General features: G+C 37.7%; 2 long non-coding RNA genes across 4 annotated transcripts; both read left to right on the top strand.

The window, feature by feature from the left end:
• Positions 1-686: 686 nt before the first annotated feature.
• LOC137040131 (uncharacterized) lies at positions 687-7,398 on the top strand. Of its 3 annotated transcripts, XR_010897858.1 has the most exons (6): positions 700-738; positions 1,192-1,253; positions 1,584-1,607; positions 1,790-1,854; positions 3,137-3,218; positions 7,138-7,398. It is a non-coding gene; the product is annotated as an uncharacterized lncRNA (long non-coding RNA). The 3 variants fall into 3 exon arrangements; XR_010897856.1 differs by having other exon boundaries at positions 687-738; positions 1,192-1,854; XR_010897857.1 differs by having other exon boundaries at positions 687-738; positions 1,192-1,854; positions 3,137-3,290.
• Positions 7,399-8,398: 1,000 nt separating this feature from the next.
• On the top strand, positions 8,399-11,924 carry LOC137040130 (uncharacterized). The gene is made up of 4 exons (XR_010897855.1): positions 8,399-8,674; positions 8,832-8,941; positions 10,648-10,717; positions 11,879-11,924. It is a non-coding gene; the product is annotated as an uncharacterized lncRNA (long non-coding RNA).
• Positions 11,925-14,726: the final 2,802 nt, after the last annotated feature.

Raw genomic sequence — 14,726 nt, 5'->3', positions numbered from 1 at the left:
ATTTTCGCATTTCAACCTTTGTCTGACTGGTATTGGTGCCAATACTTCTGACTATCTATAAATATATTTAAAGATAGTAACAATTGTATTTCGACTAGTGATAATTATAATTCGACTAGTCAGAATGACAATTAGAGATTTGCAATTATATTTCCCAGATAGCACACATACGTCTGGCCGACGTCGGCCCCAGAGCGGACGTCGGCCTCCAAATCATAACATCGAATAAGTATGGCATACGCGAATATCGCTTTATTTCCAGCTCGTCGGCTTTGGGTCGGCCCAATATACTGGAGGCCGATGCTGTGTTTATCTGTTGTTTGCTCATGATGCCCATTCATCTCTTTGCCACCAACCCGAGAGAAAGACGAAGCGACGCGACGCCATCTGTGGGTTTTAGGTAAATTTTCACTTGAGGAAATCAGAAAAAAAAACAGGCAGTTTGTAATCGCAGTTTTCACTCCAAGAATTCCTCACAGTTTTTAGTCAGAAATGGTGCATACTTTTGTGCCAAAGTTTTTTGAGTTGCCAAACTGTCTGAACATTTGTCATCATCTGATAAATAAACTGACTGTTCATTAAATTGGTAATGTACGTGTTTATTTACGTAATGCTGCTGCGTGACTTTGACGGGCGTGCGTCAAACACTGGAAGTTACCATGGAAACGGGCCGGAGTTTGCAGCAAGCCAGCAAGAGCACAGTAACGGACACGCTCCTGTTATTTTCGCTGCTTTCAGGTAAGTTTAGTCCATAAACATTACACAAATAATATAAAACTGTTCCGTACACGTTTCTTACTGTAATTGACACGCTTCTGTCGAATATTTACTTTATTAAAATTGTTCAGTGTCTTTGAAAAAGTCCGTTAGCATCTCAACCGTTTTTTATTAGCAGTTTGCTAATATACTTTAGCTCTAATGAAAGTGAGTTTTTAATCACGTCTTTATGTGCAGAAGAGAGGCTTTGATAGTTTTTTTTTAGGTTTGCTGGTAGTCTGTCAATGGGTTATTGGAAGTGAGCTAATTTATTTAACCTAACTTCACTATAAGTTAATGTTATTACAGGAAACGCCAAAATCAAATGAAATGATCTTTCACGGTAAAAAAACAACAACAACAACCTAAATTACATTTAATGTTTAATTATTTAATACCAATTACGTTCAATTTTTTTTTCCCCTGTGATTTCAGTAAAAAAAATAATAATACAACAACGGAGGCAAAGGATGGTCCCATGGGCTGCTGACAGAAGGGTAAAATCTCATTAGATCTTTAGTATTTTTTCTACAAAAGGTAACACTTTAGTAAGGTGAACAATTCTTAGCTTGCACATTTGCTGTTTATTAGTATTATTAGGCACATATTAATGCATGACCTTATACTACAACATCCCTAAATTCTTCCTGGTATCTAACTAAACTTAAACGCTACAACAACTACCTTACTATCTATTAAGCAGTAAATTATGAATTTGAGGCAAAAGTTAAGTGAATGTTTCCCATACCAAAGTGTTACCATACTAAATATTTTACCTACATCACCATGCATGTTATTTTCTTTTGCAAAATTATTTTTTATTACAGTTTGCAAGGTTCTGACAACCACACGTAAGTAACACTGAGCAATGTAAAATGAAGTAAGCCTAAAACAAATTATGTTAAGAAATTATTGTATGTATACTCTGCATATTCTACTTTCTCTTATCTGCGTTCCACCTCTGCTCTAGCTTGTTTCCTTCTAATAAGCCTGACATTATATAGGCTCTGTGATAAATTGTTTATGTTCCTAGATTCTTCCATGCTGATGGCCTGCACTCCTGTTGAAGAAAATCTCAGGCTAAAAACTAGATGACTGGTAAGCAAAACCTCAAAAATTATACTACTGTTTAAAAGTTGGGGGTCTGTACATTTTAAAAACATTAACTCCATGTTGTTACAGTAAGACCGTCTGAAAAGCCTTTAGGGTAAAATAATCAGCAAAATTAGACAAGGTGACAAATGTAATGTGTTATAGTTTGTATTTATGATCAACTATTATGATAACAGGATGTTATGGTCATTAATATTAATTAGGGCCAGGACTTTAACGCGTTAATTAAGATTAATTAATTACGTGACTTTACCGCGTTAATTAATTACGCAAAAAAAAAAAAATTTTTTACCACACTTATTTTTGCACCGCGGAACGTTTTTCAATGAATGAGTTTCGACGGACCGATTATACTGGAACACCAAGTAGCGCTCGCTCCGGAGTCACGACAACAACAAACCATGGGTGCTTCTCAATCAGCTCCCTAGTTCAGTAGTCAGGGCACTGATCAGGGAGTCAGCCCATTGACTTATGTCCTGATCAGTGCCCTGACTAGTGAACTAGGGAGCTGATTGAGATGCAGGGCATGAGTGAACATGAACGAAGAAGCTGATGAGACTGCTTTGCTTGGCCCCGTGGATGGGAAATTTTGTTTTAAAAAACAAAAGAATGGAAGCGTCGTCAAGAGCATGGTAGTGTGCAAGCTATACAACAAGGAATTAGCGTATCACCGCAGCACATCGAGCCTCAAATATCACAAATATGCTTTTGCTAAACTTAATGGCAAACATTGCACTGGTCCGCTGGACTGAAATAAATAAACAATATTTTGTTGATTAAGCTTATGTATTCAGTCATTATTCAATGGTATACTAAAAATACATGTGAAAAATTACTTCTCATTGTTCTCAGGTCAAATATTTATATGCAATTAAAATGCGATTAATTTCGATTAATTAATTACAAAGCCTCAAATTAATTAGATACATTTTTTTAATCGAGTCCCGGCCCTAATATTAATATATTTTCTCTAGGTCTCTAGGTTTTGAGTTACATTTCTGAGACACCATACTACAGTGCCCCACTATTTGTATGTATATTTTACTGATAAATTATTAAATACTTTTACTAAATACTTAAATACTTTAAATGCTGACTGTGGTTCAGGCGGTCAACAACTTTAGGCATTTAAGTTATTTTTCAGCGTACTCACTGCTCATACTATTAGCCTCTAAAATGTTTGAATTATATAACAATACAGTGTATTGTAAAGGGTAAAGATATATCATTAGAGTTCTTACAGTTATTGCTGTGCTCTTATTACCAGATCAGATATAAAGCCCAGCGTTTGGTGCTGAGATTCTTCAGGACAAGGCCTTGATGACATCTACAATTAGTACATGAAGATGGTGAGATCCCCAATAGCTGCCAGTATCCCAGATCAAAAGACTGAAAACAACAGGCTTCAATCTGTATTAAAGGTATAGTTCACTCAAAAATTAGACGGTGCTGTTTATCTGCTGGGCTTCCGAGATGTAGGTGTGTTTATTTCTTCAGTAGAACACAAATGAAGATTTTTAACTCAGCTGTTGCTCATATAATGCATGTCAATGGGGTGTATTTCTATGAGAGTAAAAAACACAAAGACTTAGGAATCCATATTAAACACAGCGGCACGTGGTGACACATTGATGTCTTAAGACACAAAACGATCACTTTCTGTGAGAATTTTTTACCTCATATCAGACGAATCTCATCTAGTATTCCCAACGCCATTAGTTCCATCTAAGAAGGTCAAAACCCGGTGCGATCATAGATATATGCCTTATTAGTGCCTCGAAGGATCGGTCGAATGAGGCATCTACGTTCGCGCCGGGATTTTGACCTACTCATCCTAAATGAGATTCGTCTTATATGAGGTAAAAAAATAACAAATACAGTTGTGTTTATCACAGAAACCGATCGTTTCGATGTGTCGCCACGAGCCAAAGGGTTTAATATGGATTAATATCGCTCGTATAATGCATGTCAATACACCCCATTGACATGCATTATACGAGCAACGGTTGAGTTAAAAATCTTCATTTGAGTTAAAAATCTTCATCTGAGTTCTACTGAAAAAACAAACACACCTACATCTCAGATGCCCTGCGGGTCAGCAGATAAACATCACATTTGCATTTTTGGGTGAACTATCCCTTTAATTTATTTTGATGGGTTTAATGTTACATTGTTAGTCTGGAAAATACACTCAAAAACAAAGCTATTGAACGAACTTAAATTAAGGAAAACTTTTCCACAAAATTGAATTACATTTTTCAAAATCTAATGGAATTATCTGTTATAATCTTGTTATATGAATTTAATGGGTTAGTTCACCCAAAAATGAAAAATCTCACTACAGTGGTTCTACACTAATTTTATGAAGCGATGAGAATAGTTTTTGTCCGCCAAAAAAAGCTAAATAACGACTTATATAGTGATGGCTGATTTCAAAACACCGCTTCCTTAAGCTTCGAACCGTTATGAATCAGTATCGAATCATGATTCGGATCGTCAAAGTCACGTGATTTCAGCAGTTTGGCGATTTGACACGCAATCCGAATCATGAATCGATATGCTCGGATGCTTCAGGAAGAAGTGTTTTAAAATCACCCATCACTATAGAAGTCATTATTTAGTAGGGATGCACCAAATTTTCGGCTTTCTGCCAAAAGACTTTCATCACCGAAACAATATGGCCGAACTATATAATATGGGTTATAACTTGAAAATTATGCTTTGTTTATTAAATTATCCTGTCGATGGATACACGTACTGGCTCCTCAGTTATACACTACAACAACAGTGATAATAAAAGAAAAACCAGTCATTTTCACCTTCATCACCCGCGTGTAGAGCCAGAAGACACGAATGAGAACTCTAGCGCGCTTTGAGAAGATCTGTCTCTGTGCATCATCCGAGAGCGCGCACGTCTCACAGCTCGCAAATATTGAGTTCTCTTACAAGTCTTGCGCTTAAACGGACAAACTCGCACAAGAAATATGTCAACATGTTCATCTTGATGAGTATCCTAGCAGATAATCATCAAGACCCCCCCAAACCTGCAACTGTCTACGTTTCGACCGCGATCTAAAGTTCCGAGAAGATTAGGCAAATTAGTCCGGTGATGTAACCTACTGCGCGACTGCTCCTCCATCAGTGTCGAACAGAAATCATTTTTGTGTACACCGATTGAAAGATTTAGTGGACTGTCTACATGAGCCGTTATCTAAACTGATCTGGTGTTTACATGTGATGACTTTCAATCGCAATCATTTTGTCACATGCAGTTTGTCTGCCGCATCAAAAATGTCAACGCTGTTTTCTCCAGCAGCTGGAGTGTGTTTACTGTAGCCATAGCAACTCTTAACGGCCACCAGGACTAATACAGTATTATTTATAGCTATTTTATTTGTTGTAAAGTGTAATAATCATCTCAGAAAAAAAATCTTCTGTCAGGTGCAGTTAAAGTAAAAACTGCCTGGGGCAATATACTCTGTGTCATTATTCCAACATTATCTTCATAACTTACGAAATAAAAAGTTTACCCCTCAGAAAAATTAACTATTCTCTCTTGTCAACATGAGCGCGGCGCGCGCTGTCACGTCATGTAAGAACGCACACTTAAAAGTAATCGGTCAGGTCGTTTACATGGTGAAAAAAAATTAATAACGAGTATGGAAGAGATTCAAGCTGTGCTGCTTTTGCTGGTTATGACAGAAAAGAGCACTAATATGCAGATTCAGCAGCATATTCAGAAAGATTGTAAAGCTAGATTTAAAATGACAATGTATATTATTATCAGCTATTACGGACATTGCACGTGAGATGGCTGAGACGAACGCGCGGTTGAAATAAAATGCTGCGTGAGCTCAACCAATCAGCATGTTCAGCGCCCAAGTCCCACCCTCGAAAGTTCCTGAACTTTGAAAAAGTACTACCTTACTTACTACTTTACTATCATAAAATGATTATAGAGCCGCTGTAGTGAGATGGGCTTTGTAACGCCGTCTTTAGTGCCTTTATGGGTCTTGAGAGAGGAAATGACATTGGTGTCAATGAAGGCCTTTCTGAGCCATCTGATATATATTTTTATATGTATTTAATTGCTTTTTTTACATCTTGGCCAGGGGACTACAGATGAAAAATAGCCTTTTAGCTAATTCTGGCTTTTTTAACCATGTTTGTTCATGTGTTTTATGAAATTGCACTGTCCCCTTTCAAATAAACCATTAAATCAAATCAAATCATCGGATTTCAACACTAATATCTTCATCTGTGTGTGAAGATGAGCGGAGGTCTGACTGGTGTCCAACCACATGAGGAATTATGACAGAATTTATTGGGTTAATTTTGGGTGAAGTAACTCTTTAACTCTATATCGCACACCCCACCCACACCACAGGTTTAAATGATGGTGGTGCGCACTGCAGCCTCACTTCACCGCTCTAAGGCCGGAGACACACTGCAAGCGTGGCGTTTCTGCTGCGTGCCAGCCGCGGGGCGGCTGCCTGGCGTTTTCTCTGTCTTTGCACACCAAGCGTGTCTGGCGCCTCTGCTGCTGGGAAGCCCTATACTTCATGTTAAATATAAATATATTGCCTATTGATACAGCAAAGACAACGTCGGCAGTAGCCTATTGACCATACATATCTATGGTATTGACGGCAAAATAGGCTACAGAATATTTCGTTCTGTTTACTACAGGTTTACTATTTCAAAATCGATAATTATGTTGTTTTTTTATTATTACAAGTAGGCCTATATCTGCATTTATGTTAACCTAAAGACTTTCAAACATGAAAATGCCATTTATTAATATGTATTCGTGTCAAAATGGCATATAAACATCTTTTCCTATGCTATTTTGCCTAGAAACGCTTCCAACACGCTCGCGTGTCGCGTGAAAAATAGGCGTCTCTTCTATTTGAAGCATGCACGCGTTTTCCGCGCGGCTCGGACTTGTTTCAATATTATATTGAGAATTGTGACATCCCTAATAGGGATAGATTTCCAGTTTAGTTATGTAATTATTTATATTTTACATTAATCATTCATTTTGTATAAAAATTAAATAGAGAAGAAAATGTGACAATGTCACTGCTTGTCACAAATTGCCAAAATTAATGGAATATTCAGAGTGCAAGACAAAACCGTGCCTTTTGTGCAATATTATGCTGCAAATATTGTATATTGAGCTAAAGTTAAATTGAACCTTGTATGATAATTTGTGTAACCAGATTCAAAACTTTGTAATGAGTATGAACTGTACTATTTTTGTTACAGGTTCTCTGGGAATCCCCAGTTGAAGGCATGAAGACATCAAATGTTGGCCTGGACATATGTACCAACAGTCCACCACACTGACCTCTGCTTTTGCATGGATGGCTGATTGCTACCCTGTTCTGTGAGGGTATTATTATAGAAAAACTGAACACCTGTGACAGTGGGATTTGTAGTTGTAAAGAATAGTCACACATCAGTGCACTTAGGGTGCTTTCACATCTCTTGTTCAGTTAATTTGGTCCGAACCAAGGCCAAACAATTAAATAATACAGCCTGTCCTCCTCCGAAATACGACCATATAGGTCGTATGTGCATGCAGCGTATTACGACCTATAGTCACGTTTTAAAATGAAGCGCCCTCTAGCTGTCTGATTAATAATGACAGTCTCGTTTGTCGGGTGTGTCGTCATCAAATGAACTTTGACCGTCGTTGTCAATAAAAAAATGAGATGAGAGGAAGGAGTCACCCTGAACTTTGTAATCCAGGTGGGTTTTATTTTGTTCTTTTTAAATTATCATTCTGATTGTCTGCAATTCATGTGTAAGTGCAGTATGATGTTTACAAATCAGTTGCAAATGCCACCGAACGAACGCGATTTTACCATAGTAACGTTGTTGCTCAATCCTGTTAGTAAAAGCCAGGTGACCACAAAGCTTACCATGTTTTTACCACAGCAACTGTGGTTTCACTGTGTACTATTTGAAAAGCATAACACAACACTTACTATTGTTTTACCTCAGTATCCATAGTTTTACTGTAGTATTTGTTGTTAAAACATGGTACCATACCATGATTTTAACACAGTAACTGTTTTTTCTGTGTACTATTTGTATTTAAGCACTATGACTACAACACTTACCATGGTTTCACTACAGTAATGTAGTTGTACTGTGGTACGTGTAGCTAAAGCACAGTAACCATGGATCTTACCATGGTTTTACCTCAGTAATCATAGTTTTGCTGTGGTGTTTGTAGTTAAACAGTAACCAAAACATATACCATCGTTTTTACCACAATAACCAGAGTTTTACTGTGGTATTTGTCATTAAAAAACTGTAATCACGACACTTACCATGCTTTTAAAGCAGTAACCATAGTTTTTTTCTGTGGTAGCTGTAGTAAAAAAGCATAGTAACACAAAATTTTCAATATTTATGTTATTGTATTGTTATTGTTAATATTTTTCTGTCTTCCAGTTTCTTCAGATCACCTGCTCCTCCTTCTCCATCTCCCACAACAACCTTAAATACAACAGTTATTTTAAGAAGCCATTTCTTGCAAAAGATCACTAACTGTCTGTCTGTCAGCTTTTTTTCTGAACAGTATTTTGTAAATCATCTACACATATCTTGGCATATTTTTGTTATTTTCATATTTTCTACACATTCTTGGCAAAACTCAAAATCTAATTTTGACCAGTTTTATCAGAAAGCTGCTAGTATTAACAGGGAACTTGAACTCAAAGCTCCCAATGCTGATCTTGAAGAAGCTGCAATGGAGGCTGAACAAGTCCTTTAAAGGTTCAGCCCTTCACAGGTAAAGGTGAACACATTTAGCTTTAACAGATTTGTTTTTAAGGAATGTATCTTTATTATATGTTATTAACTTTCCTTAAAGTCCTTCCTCTTATATATATTGGTCACAGATCATTTTTAACACTGCCTCAACATGTATATATTTCTCTTTGATTCAGCTGAAAAGGAAGTGATGTCAAGGGCTTGTTTAACCTGTCTTGTTCGTGGAGTGGGATGAATTTGGCGGTTTATGGAGAAGACGAAAAGAAAAGAAGAAAAAGCTGAAACGGTAAATATTTCCAGTGGTATGTCTGTTTTTGTCGTAACCCTTGATTGAACATCACTGCATTTACATTTCGCACTGCATTGGAGGTTTCTTAGGCCCTGTCCACACGAAGCCAGCGGTTTCCTAATCCGATCTTTTTTTCCCCTCGCTTCAAGAAATATCTGCGTCCACACGAGATTAAGAAAACGGACTAAAAACGATGTAGTTTGCATGCTAGGCCAGTGTGTGGCGCTGTAATTCTGCCGCAGAAATACACTAAAAACGGAGAAGAAGAGTTGTGGCTAGAAGGGGTATAGCAGTGGTCGGAGGTGAGGCAAAATCTCACAATAAAATAACAATAAGTACATTTGCTACTTAACAGATGTGTTTTATTAATGCCTACACCTACCCCAACCCAAAACATACCCTTACAATAATGCAGATACGTTAATTAAATGACGCAAAATTGATGTGCGCATGCCCAGTGCCCATAGTTGTATCCCTTAACTCTTTCCCCGTGCTGGACGTAGTGTGATGACATCACCGTTTCAGAAAATATACGGATTCGCTGTACACACGAAAACAGAAGATGATCATTTTCAGATTTATCCACTTTGGGACCCGGTTTCAAAAAATATCGGATTCATGCTTCTAAAACGCCGGATCCGTGTGGACGAAACGCTGATACGGTACAAAATTTATACGTATACAGCTAAACGCGTCTCCGTGTGGACCGGGCCTTAAACTTTACATATCACACTGCTCCATCAGTAAGAACCTAATAAAGCACGGTTAGTCAAACTCGGTCCTGGAGGGCCACTGTCCTGTAGAGTTTAGCTCCAACCCTAATCAAACACACCTTCCTGTGATTTTCTAGTGATCCTGAATCTAGCTTGCTCAGGTGTGTTTGATCAGGGCTGGAGCTAAACTCTGCAGGATCGTGGCCCTCCAGGACAGAGTTTGAGGAACACTGTAAAAAGTGTCATGTCAACGTAGTAGTAGTTCACACAGATTGTTTATATATGTAAATACGCAATACACCTTACGTCTTTTGCAATGTCTCGTGCATGACATAACATTATAAAAAGTCGGGGCTCAAGTTAAAATCATTTCAACTTCTCATCTCAAGACCTTGCGGGTTATTTTCCCATTCCACTGCCCGCGACTCGCGTTTTTCAAAGCAAACACGCTTTCTGTGTGAAAAAGGCCATGATTCATTGTCTCGCTATCACCAGAACAAGCTCAATTTAAGATTGAACATTGGTCTGGGGAGTCTGCTCAGTATTTTCTACTGCACAAGAGGCATGATCAATGGGCCTAATTCAAATGACTTCGTTTGCAATTGATAGTCCATCAAACAATCAGACCACAAGAGGCGTGAGCAATAAGCATCGACCTATCGCTTCTCTATCCGTCATGGTGTTAAATCCACCAATAGCCCACCTGGTGGATAAGCCAGTCTGTGATTGGTTTCCGCAAAAGTGTGTAACAGAAGCAGTAGAAATGAATGTGCAGGTTTCCAGACTGAGCTGCAAGGTGAAATCAAACCACTGGCAGATCGGCCTGGGTTTATCCAGTCTACATACTTCATACAACCGCAATAGGAATATTAGAAAATGTCTGCAATTTTAAGTGATAAAGCTTTATAAAGTCAGGATTCTGATTGATTGTCAATGTTTTTATTGTTTCTCATTTATTTTAATAAAATTATCTTCCATCCTGTCTTGCAGGTTTTCTCATGGATTGGTTATTCTCTATCAGCTCTCTGCATTATCAAACCCAATGGCCCCTTTGCTAACAGTAATCACTCACTCACTCACTCACTCACTCACTCACTCACTCACTCACTCACTCACTCACTCACTCACTCGCTCACTCACGCACTCACTCGCTCATACACTCGCTCACTCGCTCACTCACTCACTCACTCACACACATACACACACACGCTCATACACTCAATCACTTGCTCATACACTCGCTCATACACTCGCTCACTCACTCACACACACACACTCACTCACACACACACACACACACGCTCATACACTCACACACTCGCTCATACACTCACTCGCTCATACACACACACACACACACACACACACACGCTCATACACTCACACACTCGCTCATACACTCGCTCATACACTCACTCACTCACTCGCTTACTCACTCGCTCACTCACTCACACACACACACGTTCATACACTCATACACTCACTCGCTCACTCAGACACACTCACTCGCTCACTCAGACACACTCACTCGCTCACTCACACCACACACACACACACACTCGCTCACTCACACACACACACACTCGCTCATACACTCACACACTCACTCACTCACACACTCGCTCATACACTCACTCACTTACACATTCACACTCACACACTCGCTCATACACTCACTCACTCACTCACACACTCGCTCATAGACTCACTCACTCACTCACTCACTCACTCACACACACACTCGCTCACACACACACACACACACTCACACACTCGCTCATACACTCATTCACACACTCGCTCATGCACTCACTCACTCACACACTCGCTCATACACTCACTCACTCGCTCATTCCCTCACTCGCTCATACACTCACTCACACACTCGCTCATAGACTCACTCACTCGCTCACTCACTCATTCCTTCACTCGCTCATACACACACTCGCTCACTCACTCACTCACTCACTCACTCACTCACTCACTCACTCACTCACTCACTCTCTCACACACACACACACACACACACACACACACACACACACACACACACACACACACACACACACACACACACACACACACACACACACACAAAAACACTTTCTGCAAACTTCTGCTTATAGCATCTCTACTTGTATTAATTTCTCCTCTACAGTGAACAGTCCAAAATTATAAGCAATTTTTTTTGTTTTTTGTTTTTTTCTTCTTTTCTTTATAGTGGCACAATCTGGAGAAGTACCTGGGTTACAGAGGATGCTGTGCTGGGCACTTATGTTTCTCTTTAAACAGTTTGACATATCAATAAACATTGTGAAATGACAAAATGTGTGCATTCATTGTTTTGTTTTTTGTTTTTTACTTTTAACTTTTTTTTTTTATTCTTATAATTAAACTAGTAGAGTTAAGAAAGGCAAAAGGTTTTCAGGAAACACAGTGATTAAATGTATACTGTAAATACACTATAAATACACTGTAAATATTACATAAGCACTTTATTTAAATATTAGCTGCACTTATCTTTGGTCTTATCTTTAGATTAGTTGTTTTTTGTAAAACAAAGGACATTTTTTTTTTTATGTTTATTTGTCATACAGTATACAACTGCAGAATGTTTGAACTTAAAAGTTGTGCATTAATTAATAGTTGGGTAATGCATACAATGGAAACCATTAGGCCCTTGCTTGGGGTGAAAAAAATCACTATAATCAACAAATCTATTGCTGCATCAGGTAAACCCCCCAAATGCAATCTGTCATTTTAGTTGTATTATATTTAATGGGGACAAATACATGTTTAACTGATAATCTGTTTATTCATCACAAGCCCCTGAAAGAACCTGTCATAAAATACCATATATGGGCAAGGAAGTGTGACGCATCTCCTCAACTGAGTTGTCATTGGCTTTGACATTTTCCGGCACCGACAGGACTGGTTGTGGTTGGACAATCTTTAAACCCGTATTAAAAAAAAGTTAATGTTGCAAAGTACGTTTTGTTGTTATTATTACGTCAGTAATGCATTCAGTTAACAATGCGGTGTTGCTATGTTGTGAGAAATTACCTCTTTACCAAGATCCTAACCCTAACCCTAAGTGCAACTTCACTGAACTACAAACTAAGACAATGGCGTTCCATCGATATAGTGACAGAGGCTTATGGGTAATGCAGTTTAAAACGTGTAAGAAAGAAATTGGAACCATTACTATCTTTTAAGAGCAAAGGGATATCTAATCATGTTCATTGTGTAAACCTCTATGAGATATTTGAGAGGCAGGCTGAATTTGGTATTTTACTTGAGCATTTAAAAACAAAAACCTTTATATCACCTTTTGATAGATAGATAGATAGATAGATAGATAGATAGATAGATAGATAGATAGACAGACAGACAGACAGACAGACAGACAGACAGACAGACAGACAGACAGACAGACAGACAGACAGACAGACAGACAGACAGACAGATAGATAGATAGATAGATAGATAGATAGATAGATAGATAGATAGATAGATAGATAGATAGATAGATAGATAGATAGATAGATAGATGGATGGATGGATTTGAAAACGGTGACCAACATTATTTAGTTGTCATACAAATTTTCTTTTTGAATCTATCATCAGACTTTGATGCTCTTCTAGGGGACTATACTTGGCCCCTGGGGATGGCAGGGCAGTAAAACACACACAGATGTATACTTATCATGGACATGTGTGAAGTGTCACATTTATATTGTCTTTTAAACGACTTTCAATCTTTAATTCAGTCATAGTTAACAACAGAACGAGAATATACCCCCAAAGTTATCAAATGCATATATAGAACATGCTTCTCAATGTATTTAACTAGAACAAGAATACAGTGTTAACAATAAACGAAGACATCTATTTAAACAACCAATACACCTTGTGACACTTCATTGTACTATGTGCATGCTCATCTTGCTTGTAGTTCAGGGGTCCATGTTGATCTTTCTCTGGTGCATCACCCTCAGTGTGAAGTGTCTGTAACAATATAGCCGATACAATCTCTTCAAATGCATCTTTCAACCTTCCCTTCACTGTAATTTGTCATATTTACTGTATTCGACTCAGCATCTAGGCAGCATCTATATGCAGTGGTTACATTCTAGCAAATTATTGTCCTAAATGACATTAATATGACTAAATGTTCATGTCTCAATTAAACCAATCATGGTCATTTTATGTATTTATTTATTTTAAATTGTGTATTTATTTATTTTAAATTGTGTATTTAATAAACACCATGCTTAATACAGAATATCAACCATACTTTATCCAAAACTTTACTGGACAATACAGCTAATGTTACATATAAAGACATGTCATTTAAGAGAAATAAAAATGGGTTATGTTAAAACCATATGATGTTTATTAGTTCACAAATGAAGCTGCCACACAAATTCATGCATTGTGAAATCACATCCAGTTTCCTTTTCATTATCAGAGCTATACTGGTTTTATTCCTCTTGCTTGGCTGTCCATATCTCTAAACAATTTGCAATTGTTATCCATCATTGTACAGAACAAATGTTGAACAAAAGACGTGACCGATTCAAATAAAATCCCTTTATTGTCACAATACCATGAACACAAGTGTACAGTTGATGAAATTATTTTGTGCAAACTCCGCAGCATGACAGTATGGATGACAAGTATAGAACACATATACAGTATTAACAATGTACACATAAGGGACTCGATACAGGTAGAGAGAGAACAATATACGGTACAATATTATACTATACAGAGAGCACTAAATGAAAACAATAATAAACACAATAATTACAGTATACATATACCACTGTCGCCTTTTTCAACTAAATATTCAAATAAATTTTCAACTAAATTACTGATCTACCTGCATTGTCACTATATGATAATTAGTTTTCTTCAGAGCGGCTGTATAACCAAATCAAATTCTGTAGCATAATTTTTTTGTGTTAACACTGTGAAGCTGCTTCGAAACAATCAGCATTGTAAAAAGCGATATATAAATAAAGGTGACTTGACCATTGCAATGCAGCATGAATTAGTGCAAATAT

This window comes from Pseudorasbora parva, chromosome 14 (assembly GCF_024679245.1).
Source record: "Pseudorasbora parva isolate DD20220531a chromosome 14, ASM2467924v1, whole genome shotgun sequence".
NCBI classification, from domain to species: Eukaryota; Metazoa; Chordata; class Actinopteri; order Cypriniformes; family Gobionidae; genus Pseudorasbora; species Pseudorasbora parva.
The sequence above is the reverse complement of the archived record's forward strand: the minus strand, read 5'-3'. Positions and strand labels throughout refer to the sequence as shown.